The sequence below is a fragment of the Rhinichthys klamathensis genome, unplaced genomic scaffold, assembly GCF_029890125.1.
Source record: "Rhinichthys klamathensis goyatoka isolate OS25496 unplaced genomic scaffold, OSU_Roscu_1.1 h1tg000064l_1, whole genome shotgun sequence".
NCBI lineage: Eukaryota > Metazoa > Chordata > Actinopteri > Cypriniformes > Leuciscidae > Rhinichthys > Rhinichthys klamathensis.
Genome location: NW_026606607.1, coordinates 4,556,995 through 4,568,798, shown reverse-complemented (window position 1 = coordinate 4,568,798; position 11,804 = coordinate 4,556,995).

The window sequence follows — 11,804 nt, the reverse complement described above, 5'->3', positions numbered from 1 at the left end:
CAGGGAGGGCCGCACGCCCTCAGAAGTTTCCCTCCTCTCCCTTGAAGAGCGGCTGGGCCGTCCCAGCAGGAGGCGCACGGGCCTGCTTTGAAAAATAACACCTTCGTGATCCCTTGTGTTCGGGATGGAGCGTGGTTTGCAGATGGCATAGAAAGAGCCACCGTTGCAATCTCTGGCTGAACAGAAACACGGGAGAGAGACGGAGAGAGTGGCGTTTGAATTAATGCCAAAATATCATCCTCTATCACGGAAACAAGTTGTCCCGGGAGCGGCGGATGACTGTTGTGAATCTCCTGCGAGGAAAGCAAAAGCATTTTAGCAGAATGACACTAATGGGCTGCTTAATGTTCAACTAAATGTCTGAACATTTTACAATTACTGTTTGTTGCGATTTAGTAATTGAAGTGCATGGAAAGAACATTTCAAATGTTTATTTGTGAAAAAGAGATGCAACAAATGTGGCTTTTGATTGATTTTTTTTCAAGTTGGAATAATTTAAAATTAATAACATGCATTTTCTCACCAAAAGCACTTTTTCTTGAGATCATCCTAAGAAAAAGTAGCCCTCAAATTATATATATATATATATATACACTTGATTTTGTTATATATAGGCTACTGTATATATATTAGTGCCCGGCAACTATTAATCGCATCCAAAATAATAGTTTGTTTACATAATATATGTGTGTACTGTGTATAATTATTTTGTATATATAAACACACATGCATGTATATATTTAAGAATTTATATATAATATAAATCATGTATAAATATATATATATATATACAGTATATACATGCAAATATGTCTTAAATATATACATGCATATGTGTATATTTATATATACAAAATAATTATACACAGTACACATATATGTAAACACAAACTTTTATTTTGGATGTGGTTAATCGTGATTAATCGTTGCCCAACACTAATATATATATATATATATATATATATATATATATATATATATATATATATATGCAATTTTGAAATCTAATAAATACTTTTTACAATAATAACTGAATGCACATGTCATGGATGTCCTCATACTTACATAAAAATAAAATATATTTGTACTATAAAGGGTTCATATACTGTACATGGGAAATACTAAAAACAAGAGAACATTTACAGATTACAAAAAAATGTAAAAAAATTATTCCTCTGAAAAAAGGCTCATTATCGAAGTTTGCTTCACAAGTAAACGCATCTTATTTTAAGGATATTTACATGAATTAAAGACAGATTGGCCAGGCTAATTATCTAATATTTGTCTGTTTTGTGATAATCGCATTCTGTGATACCATGGCTGACTAAAATAAGTGGTACCTCGTTTCTATAATCTATCCATGTCAAATATAATATAGAGATTTTGTCCTAATTTCTTCAATGAACGAGTAAATATTTTGTAAAATAAGCACAATTTTGTGTACATCTCATTTGCACAAATCAGTCCTCGGCCACCCTGCTCTCCATCTGAACAAAGACACTGATTAAGAAGAGTGCTACTGTTTTTGCACTGTAGGTCCTCTTTCACTCTCATGGTTGTTTATCGCACAGGCAGAAAGAAACTGTGCATGCTGGCTGTAATTAGCATTAAGTGTTCAAAACAGCTGACAGCACTGATACAGGGGTGTCAGTAGTGGTGGCTTGTAGAAAACCTGAAGACCAGACCGTGATGCGGTGGTCTTGTGGAGTATGTGCACAGATGAATAAATCACTGCAGGGCCAGTGCTGGTGACAGGGTTTCCCCTTCCAGCCGCCTGAGAGCGATGGGGAGAAGCAGAGCGCTGAACTTCTAACCCCACTTTCTGAAATCATTTTTAGCTGTGGCTGACAGTCGATAACCGCTTTTTGACAGTGCGCTCCTGACAGCCGGCATTCCCGTGCCGCAGTGGGTCTCCTGCAGTCACTAAACCCTCTGCAAAGGTGATCTGCTTTCGGCTTGTTTTCCTTTCCATTGGCTTTGGCAGGCTCGGAGGAGCGCGTGTATTTTGATACTCTTCTCACTTCATTTGTACCTGTCTTTGTGAAAGGACTTGCAGTTTCAGAGCTGTAACATCCAAATCTGATTACTGAATTTCAGCATTTGCCTTCCAGGACAATAATAACTAGATTTTTTTACATTTCCTCAAGAAAATGTGAGCGGTGCTTGCCTGTGCAAAAGTCAGTGCCATTATGCTAAGTTGTTGCAACTAGTGTGTGAGTTATACACTGACTATTCATTAGATGATTTCTCTCACGCAACTCAAACGGCTTGTGGCAAGCGCATTAAAGCTAGGCGTCAGCTACCTTAAAGTGTTAGTTGCACCTAAAAATGAAAATTATCCCATAATTTATACTCACCCTCAAGCCATCCTAGGTGTATATGACTTTCTTCTTTCAACCAAGTTATTTAAAAAAAAACATATCCTGGCTCTTCCAAGCTTTATAATGGGAGTGAATGGTAAAAGTGTTTTAAGGTCATAACACAATATTGTGCAGGGAACTGTGCAAAGTCTTTATGAAATCAATAATCTGCCCCATGTAACAATCATTTTGTGTGAAAAGGAATAAAAGTTGTTAACATTAACTGCCTCTAGTGTTCATTTCAGCTGGGAACTGCCAGCCCGTTCTCATCCTTTGGCGTCATACATGTGACGCTTTGTACATTTCGTTGAAATCTTACGCACATGGCATCCTTTAGCATCAATATGAGACACAGAACCCAAGGCGTCATACAGGTGACGCTCGTCTAAATCCAACGCACATGGCATGGTTTAGCGTGAATATGAGACGCAGATCCCAAGGCGTCATAACCGTACCCTACCCCAGACCTAAACCTACCCATAACAGTGTGTGTTATATTGACGCTAAAGGATGCCATGTGCGTAAGATTTCGACAAAATGTCATATGGCGTCACCTATATGACGCCAAAGGATGAGAATGCGTTGGAACTGCAGTGATTTGAGTTTTGCGAAAATGACACCACAGGCACATTTTTTATGGAATAAAACAATTAAAAATTGTGACTTTTTTTTCTTACAATTGTGAGCTCTAAAATCCAGAATTGCGGGATATAAACTCGCAATTGCAAGAAAAAAAGTCGGAATTGCGATAAACTTTTTTTCTCGGTATAGCAAGTTTATGTCTCACAATTCTGACTATATAAACTTACAATTGCAAGTTATAAAGTCAGAATTGCGAGTTTATATGTGTTGGACTCGCAATTACTTTTAAATTGCTCTGCTACGATTGCTCTGTTAGTGTGGTTCATTTGACCCTGGTGCACACCACACAAGTGGACCAAGATCCCTTCAAATATGGGTCTCGGTCCGCTTTCAAACAAACTCTGGTGAGGTTCGACTGAAATATGAATGCAACAAGTCAAGTCAAATCAAGTCATCTTCATTTATATAGCGCTTTTAACAATGGAGATTGTTTCAAAGCAGCTTTACAGAGACAAACATACAATTTACGGTAACAGAGATTGTTTTGGCTTTATAGCGATTTTTGAATAATGTTATTTCCAGCTAAAGTTGGTTTTGATTGATTCACTTCCAGCAAAATTATCATTTGTTATTACATTAGGGGCCACTAAGACGATGGCGTTCTCTCTAAACAGACTTTAAACGCGAACCTGTGACCTGATGGCGTTCACATGCGCATTCAAAATTGATTCTGTAGTTAAATTCGTTTGAATATGTGTGCGCAGGTTTGTAATTTCCCAACAAACCATGCCTAAACAAACTACTTGTCTTGCCTATAAATTTGATACAGAATTTTATTTTATCACTTCGAGGTACGCGAACCGGATTTTCAACAACACTTTAACCCTTCAACCAGTGGCGGTTCTAGAGGGAGGCCAGGGGGGGCCAGTGCCCCTGTGACAAAAAGCTTGGCCCCCCTTGTGGCCCCCCTAAATGTGGAGTTTGAAATAATTTGTACAAAACTTTTTTTTGCTATCGTTGTTATCGTTGTATGCGTATTATTTTTTATTATTCTATCTTTGTGGATTTGCATTTTTTAACGTGACAATTCGCATCACATTCCCGGGAATCGCGGCAGAATAACGCCTGTCTCCTGCACGCGAGAGAGGAGAGAAGGAGAAAGTTGGTAAATGTCAGTTCAGTTGTAAGTTCATTCTTTATGTGCGAATGGGGTGTGTGATGTGTAGCCTATTGTCTATTATGATATTGTAATCATTGTTTTAACTATGTAGGCACTGTGAGGTGCCATCGCATTTGTCTATCGTCCTTTCACTGCTGTGTGCAGTTCATAGGTAGGCTATGTCCCCAAATTAGTTTTTGTCTTATATTTATATCATATTATGTTCTTATATTAGAATATCACATCAGCAAGAGTGCAGTTTTCCCATGCACAATTGCAACTGTGATATTTATGTTATACAACAGTTAAATTAACAATAAGTTAACATTGGGAGAACTTTTTAGACACAATATTGTCAATATTGTTTGTTTTCCCTTTATTTCGCCGACTAGAATTTCATAATGAAACCGTAGCAGAGTCTCAATGCAACACAGCGATGATTTTGACTAGTCTGAAATCCGCGTTTTGAACGAATCACTTGCTTCTTTCCCGAATGAATCAGCCGTTTGAACAAATCGGTTGAATGAATGAATCCCTCTTACAGGGACTTGCCGCCGCCTACTGGCGGTTTTAGTTTCATATTTAAAGTATCCTTTAATTAAAACGTTAAAATTAGAAATCATTTCATATTTAAATATTGATTTAAAAAAAATCTCATAGCTTTATTTATGCTATTGTAAATGGAGTGTAAATATATTAATGCCACTTCTGTGTCACCTCTGCACTGCAAAGATGGATTTTGATTGAATTAATTAATTTGACTGGTAGCAGTGGTACTGTATAATTATTGTATAATTAAGTATTATTGTATAAATAAGTATAATTATTGTTTAATTTGAATGTTAGTATTTGACATAAAAGGTGATGCATAACTCTAAATAAGTTTAGAAAAAATGTCCATATATAGGTGAAAATGCCCCTGGAAATCAATTTAAGGTGGCAAATATTGCCCCTTAATTAAAAAAATTATTTCTGTCACTGCTGTGAACTGACCATATAATATGAAAAATATGAATATCTTCGTGAGTCAGCTGTCAACAACAGGCCTAAACCAGCCATGGCACCAGCACAAAAACACAATCAGTAAAATATCATCTAATTATTATCAACAAAACGTTGAAAATATTGAAATATATTTTTGTCAATATTGCACACCCCTAATGTACGGTATTGATTTTGATTTCTTTAGGTCTTAAAAAGCCTTAAATTTGACTTTAAAAAGTGTGCAGGAACCCTGTAAACGGTTAGACGTAGTTACCTAGAAAGTCAGTTATTTTCAGTAAATGAATTAATAAGCTTCTTGGTCCCCATTGCTTTTGCTCTATAGTTCTCAAAATGAAGAGAAAGAAGGACATCATGTCTATTACAGTTACTGTGACTAATACTGAATATGTAATGCAAATGTAAAAATATAATGGAAATGCAAATACATTGTTGAATGATTATAAACACGGTATTTTGCCTGTTAATGCCTGCAGTAGTGCAGAAAATGATAGGACAACAATAAGGTCTAAATGTAACTGGCCCCTCTAACAGTACAACTGGCCCCAGCTTGGCCCCCCCAGTTGAAATGGGCTAGAACCGCCACTGCCTTCAACACAGACCAAAGACACCTAAACGAACCAAAAAAAAGGACATGTCGAAAGATGATGTTGTTTTGACTCCTTTACACATTTATAAGCCCTTCACAAGTTGTCAGCTCCATCATATATACTCACAGCGAGAGAATTAAGCCCAGAACACAGCATTGGTTTGGATGTTCAAACAAGTTCCTTCGCAAATTTATTTATTTTTTCATCTTTAGATTCGATGTTAAAAATGAAAGTGTGAACGTGAAGCGAACCAGGACTAAATGTATCATGTTTTTTTAGTCTGGAGCAAAAGAACAAAGATAACCGCACTACAAGTGTGTACACACCCTTAATCTTTGGGATTTGTTTAGCTCATCTTCTGCCAGGTGAAAATAGTAAGTCAGATTGATGCTAAAGTTACATACTAAAGTTGAATACTAAGGGTTTGAAAATGCTATCTCTCTAGGCATGGACCGTCATAATAGTGATGCTTGCCTTAGCAAACACAACTATTAAATTGGGCGATGACATGATCTTGACCTGTGATTTTGATGAGCTCAAATATTTAGCACAGCCCTGTCGTAGCCCATTTCTTCTGTCCACAGCTGTGAATACTGTCTTTGTACTGCTCGCGTGTGTGTATGTGTTTGGCGAGCCTGTTGGCCCCTGCTCCATTCAGCAAACTTCACACCAATCTCAGCCTCTTCTCACTCAAGAGGAGCTCACAGGGCATAAATTAACCCCACAAAAAGCAGAGAGGGGAAAAAAGACCTGCCAGGAAGTCATTTTCATCTCCTATTAGCACATGTTCTTTATAACACAATGAGAAAACAGCCACTGTATTGAAGACGAAGGGGACTACACGTTTTGCGTTCACACTATAACGATGTTTTCACGCCCATGCATAGCAATAAAGCATTTGCCTGCTAATTCACCTGGGGACACTATATGTTACGTTAATGAGTGTCACCAGAGCCCGGGTTAATGTGTCTATGACTCTTGCAGCATTAGGAACATCTTACAGAGGAGGTGATGTAACTTAGAAGATTCTTCGTCAAACCGGCGCTGTCCTACTTCTCGAAGACATTACTCACACAAATCAAAGTAGAAAATCTCGCAATAGCTACGGTTGCATTTTATTTTACAGTACGTGTACTTGCATGTACTTATCTAAGAAAATACTGGGTAATATAAGGTAAATACAGGGGTTAAGGTTAGGTTTAGGTGTATGTTCAGAGTTAGTATATTACCCAGTTATTGTAATTACTGTAATACATACACATGGGGACCAGGACTGTAAAATAAAGCGCTACCGTAGCTTACATGTGGCCTAATATTCCAATAGCTCAATTGGAATTAGAAAAATATTAGCTGATGGAGGTCAATCAAATTTGATTAAAAGAGGTACTGATCCATTACACTGTTAATTCTTATAGTTATATTATTATAGTATTTATTAATATTTTGAATTAGGTTTTATTTTTATATTTTCAGTTCTGCTAAGTATTTATTTTATAATTTAATTTAGCATTATTTTAATTTGTTTTATTTGAATTAACAAAACATATTTTTCAGTTTAGAATTCAGTTTATATGTTTCAGAATAACAATTTTGATCCATTAAATAATGCTTAAATATTTCATATTTTTTAGTATTGGATTTTACATTTTTATTAAATATAATATTTTAAAAAATATATTATTTAATACAATCTGTTAAAATATTGTTAAACAGAACAGAAAATTAATCAAACTTCAAGAAATAATTTGAAAAAAATATCTCTTATAGATGCACAGTGAAGTGCATGACATATTTTTCTCAAAAAATTTGCTACATACTCTCATCCATAAATGAAAATTTAATTTAATTTGGATTGACACAAAACTGTGCAAGTGTATACAGTATTTTCATTCTCACACAGATAGAGTGTCACCTTTATGGCTTTGAAGATTTTGCAGCCATTAAGTACAACAATTTCACACTTACATCAGGTAAAGTAATATTGTGACATGCAAAATGCCCTAATGGAGTCATAATACGTCCAATCATTTAAGCGTTTTACAGAGCATGTGTTGTGACATTTTAATTGTCTTTGAAAAACATCGCAAAGGCAACACCACAATTTCATTGTACACGGATGTGCACAGGACCATATGGCTGCATACATATTTCCTCATTTCATACATGTTTCTTTTTGACATCAATAATTCCTCGGCATCCAGTAGCGTCTGGACCGCTTCCAAAGCAATTATAAAGTTGCCGTGGAAACAGAGGCCGCCTGCCAAAAAACGAACCATACTGTCTTCGCTCAGCAAAAGAAGACACCAAGACAAAGAAAGAAGAGATACAATAGAAAGATGAGAAATAGAGTGACAGCATATCTGCAGAGCGCCATCATGATGATTCCCGAATGTGAATAGTTGTTTCATGAGACTTACTCACTCAATGGAGTTGTTCTTCCTTGGGGTAGAAAGAGATGTTGTTAGGGGCTAGAGTAATGTATTGTAACCTTATGCTAAGCTAATGAACAGGAAGATGAAGGCCCCGTAATGGATACATTTTTACATTCATCTTTTTGAGGCTCATTATGGGGGTTTGTGACAAGCTCGTTAGGACTGGCCGCCAGATTACCCAAGTGAATAAAGTGCAGAACCCTCGTATGCTCAAATACACACAATAAACACAGCCACGCACACACAAACACACGCTCACTATGGGAGAAAGGCTTAAATGTGCACTCAGACAACCTCACATGCTTTTAAAGGCACCCGATGACTCTGTTTGTTTGTTCGGTTGGCGTTTTGGGTTCATATCAGACACGTTGCATAATGTTGTTTGATCTTAACGTGACACAAATGGGAGAGAATCTTACTCCAAATGATGCCAAAACACAGCACATACCTTGACAGCTTAATTAATAATGTATACTTTTTTTCATTTATTTATCTATACACCTGTGCATACAAAATGTAATGTACTAAAATATTTAGTGGCACTTTGCATGCAAGTGTACATAGGGTTATTGAATATAGTTTAATATGCTTATAGCTGAAGACGCTCGTATGTTCTCATTAGAGATGCGTAGAGGGATCAATATTTGCATTCCAGCAGACCATCATTTAACTCACTTAAATGAGCTTGGAAGTTTCATTTACATGTTTTTTTACTTGTATGGGAGAAAGAAGATATCTTATTATTTCATATATGTAAATGTGTGTTCCCTTTCAAAAGCTACTCTCAATGTTGCACTTGATTTAAGCGCTATGGGGAAAATGTCCTTGTTTGACCGGTTGTAAACACGTGTGGCAAACACGCCAAATTATGTAGGCTGTGTTTACACAGCCGGGTATTTAGAGAAACGAACATCCCCCCTTCCCTCCGTTTTCAACAATAACATCGTGCACACCCGCATAAATACGCCGCGAGCGCCATTATAACTATGCCAAACCTATGGGTGGCAGTGTAGGGAGAAGGATTAAGCCATGCAAGCCAATCAGAATCCTCAGAATCGACAAGAGAGAACCTAAAACCCCGTTTCTCCCAGTTGTCACGGCAACACATAACCGGCGTTTTCAGAAATTCCACTGTAAATGGACTGCATTTATATAGCGCTTTCACAGACCCAATGGCCATCAAAGCGCTTTACAATTTGCCTCACATTCACCCATTCATACACCGACGGCGATGTCAGCCATACAAGGCGCCATCCAGCTCGTCGGGAGCAGCTGGGTTAGGTGTCTTGCTCATGGACACCTTGACACTTGGTCAGGTGGAACCGGGGATTGAACCACCAACCTTCCAGTTTGTAGACTGGCCTACATGAACCACTGAGCCACTGCCGCCCCACTGTGGCCGATAAAAACGGGGTTTTCGTGTAAATGAGAGGCCAAACCGCAGGGAAATATCCGCGTCTTCCCTTCGTGTAAACGGGGCCTTAGCTTAAATTAGGGATGCACCGATACCATTTTTTTTCCAAAAAATAAGTACTTACATTTGGGTACTTGCCGACAGGGGCGTAGAATTTAGTAGGGACGCTAGGGACGTGTCCCTACCAATATCCAGTGACACTGATATATCCCTAGCAATATTTTCGATCAAAACTTTAAATATATTAAATATTGATGTCCCCGTCCCCACCAATTTCAAAATCAAACCTACGCCACTGCTTGCCGATACCAAGTACCGATATGAGTACTTAATAATACCATTACAGTTCTTCTAACAATGTTTTAATTTCATCAGATGTTTTTCACTTTCTGACTGTAACAAAGTAAACAGGCCTATTTCTCACCCTCCTCTTGACAATTTAGCAGAGAAAAGTTTGCAGTCTGCTCTACTTTTATCATCATCGCTTATCTTAAAATATATCCAAACGGCTGACATTACTCCTCCTCCGACTATCTGCTCAACTGATGAGAGGTTAGGCTAATGTCACGTTGCCACAAGGGGCCGTTCACATATCGTGTTTTTTTGTGCATGCAAATTCGTTATTTCAAATGTAGGCGCGCGGCAATCACGCTCATAATAGAAGTGACGTGCATGCGGTGCGTTTTTAGACGTGATATGTGAACTTAAAGTGGTATCGGGTGCGGTTGTATCGGTGCATCCCAAGCTTAAATAACCACTGATGATGACGTCATCGGAATGCGCACGTCAGAGGCTAAAAATAGACGTGTGACAGGTGCACTTGTCAGGTTCCTTTATCTTCAGAACTGCATTGTGTCCGTGTGTGCACTCAAAATCTCACTTAAAAACTATCCCTTTTGTTAGGAGTTAGCTTTGTCGCCTTTTTCTCACTCTCTTTCTCTGTAACGAAAAAAAAAAAGAGTAAAAGAAAAAAAAAAGAATCATGTGGAGAGAATCAAAGAAATGTGTGCCGCCCTGCTCACGGCCCATTTCGGATGACGATCCGCATGACTTCTGTGTAGAATGTCTGGGGGAGAAACACGCTTGATCAGCCCTCGAAGACGCAGAGTGTGAGCACTGCGAGACATTTCCCATCAAAGTGCACTGCTCCAGGCTTGCATATGTCAGACAAGAGCGAGCTTGCGCGTCCTCGATGATGCATTCATGGGGTTCGCGTGTCGATCTGTGTGAAGAGCAGGATATGGATCCTTCCCATTCTCTCGCTCTTTCACCAGATTGTGTGGTCCTCGACCCCGCTTCTGTAGCTCGCACCGGTGCTTCTTCAGACCGGGCTGAGGACACAAGCTCTCTTGGGGAGATAGATGTCGAGTGGAGTGCCTCCGAGTGCTCCTCTCGTACAGATCGTACGATAAACGTCTCGAGGTTATCACTCGCGCTGTGGACAATCTTCAGTTAGACTGAATAAGCCTGCACTTCCCTCCAGACCATGCAGAATAAACATCATCACTGGTGGAGAACGCTTTTCAGGCATCGGGTCAGGCTGGTGCTGCCCAGCACACCATGGCGGTGTAACAGGCGTACCAGGCTGACCTGCTCAAGGAATTTAGCATGTGTGGGGGAAACGTCAATGAGGAGGTTTTTGCTGAGCTGTGCCAAGTCACAGATTTGTCTTTGCACACGACCAAGCAAACGGCCCCCGCCATCGGGCGTTCCATGGGTGCTATGGTCGCTACAGAGAGACATCTGTGGCTCAACCTCAGTGGTATCAAGGAGAGAGATAAAATCTTTCTCCTTTATGCTCCCGAATCACCTTCCGACCTATTTGGCGACTTGGTGAGCACTGTCGTCAGTAGGTTCCGCGAAGCTAAGTGATGCGAGGAGGAGTTTGTGAAGTTTCTCCCCCGCCGTGCTCAAGGGTCGGGGTCAGCGTCGTCAGCCACCCAGCCCCATCCCGGTCCATCGCAGAAAAGTGAAGCTCAGAAACAGAGCGTGGCGAGTCGTGCTCCCCTTCGCAAAGATTGGGGACCGGCGTGCCACGCTCTGCCTCCAAAGAAAAAGATGGACCTGAGATCGTTGATCTTTGCCAAAGAGAAAAAGTCCTGAGGTCTTTGTGCCCAGGACTTAGACATATTCACGGGCTAAATCGCTCACTCAGAAGATTCATGTTCAAAATGTTGACTGTCAAAATGATTGTGTCTCAAATTCAACACAAGCGTTGGTTTGTCATGATCGACCTCAAGGAAGCAAATTTTCACAGAAATTCTG